The sequence below is a fragment of the Silene latifolia genome, chromosome 11 (genome assembly GCF_048544455.1).
Source record: "Silene latifolia isolate original U9 population chromosome 11, ASM4854445v1, whole genome shotgun sequence".
Classification (NCBI taxonomy): Eukaryota; Viridiplantae; Streptophyta; class Magnoliopsida; order Caryophyllales; family Caryophyllaceae; genus Silene; species Silene latifolia.
In genome coordinates this window covers 20,229,842-20,231,089 of record NC_133536.1, presented here as the reverse complement: position 1 = coordinate 20,231,089, position 1,248 = coordinate 20,229,842, and positions in this window count along the sequence as shown.

Below are 1,248 nucleotides of genomic sequence, written 5' to 3'. Positions count from 1 at the left end.
ATCCCGAGCTGGCGGCCTTCGCGCTGATGAAAGGCCTCCCAAGGGGAGACTTAAAAAATGAGCTCATCAAGTGCGGCGGCCTGGGCTTAGACGCCGCTAGGAAGATGGCCGACCAAGCCATCAAGGTGGAAGGCTATCACAAGACCTGGGTAGGCCACAGCGAGGCTGGGCACTCAGAGAAGAAGAGCCACCGGGAAGACAACCCGGATGAAGGACGCCGTGACAATAATAGGTCACGGTCTGACAGATCTGCCAGGAAACAGAACTCGGCGGGCGCCGGGGGGAGTTCGGAACCGAACTACAAAAAGCGGTACAATGATCACACCCCCCCTGGTCGTATCGGCCGCCGAGGTCTTCGCCCTGAGCAAAAACGAGGGTCAGAAGTGGGAAAGGCCCCCCAGGCCGAGGAGTGACGGTGACACGAGCCAGTACTGTGAGTACCACGGCCACACCGGCCACTTAACTAATGACTGCCGGCATCTGAAGAATGCCATCGAAGAGCTGATCCGGAAGGGTAGCCTCGGCAAATACGTTGCCGAAGGCCAAAAAACAGATGCCGGCGGGTCAAATAAGAAATCCGTCTTTGAACGGATAGGAGTAATCCATGTTGTCATCAAGGGCAACGAGAACGGTGGGTCCGCTCATGGGCACAAACGGCACCTGAATGAACTATATCAGGCCATCAACTTTGTGCCCAACACAAGAACCCCGCTTCCAAAGATCCCCGATATAACCATTGGGAAGAAGGACTACGAGGGAGTCATCGCCCCTCACAGCGACCCACTTGTAGTCCACTTGGACATAGCCAACCATCTGGTGAAGAGGTGCCTGATTGACACAGGCGCCTACACCAATATTATGTACAGAGAATGCTTTCTCAACCTCGGTCTGAAGGTTGATGACTTAAGCCCCCGCACCAACCCGTTGTACGGCTTTTTCGGGGCCACTGATACCCTTGGGTCAATCAGTGCCCGGTGAGGTTCGGCGAGGGAAGTGCGGCCAAGAATGTTATGTCCGAGTTCGTGGTCATTGACGGCTCGTCCGCTTACAACGTTCTCATAGGCCGGGTCACTTTAAGTGAGGCCGACATTTGTGATGTCCATCCGGCCCCGACATTGATGTATGTCTCGGACCGGGGAAGCGCATAAGCTCGTCTCGAAGAACGAGAAAGACGAGGTGGTCAATGTCCAAGTATCTGCCAGAGGGTGCAACATGCAATCCTTCAAAGTGGCGAAGAAATCAGAGAAG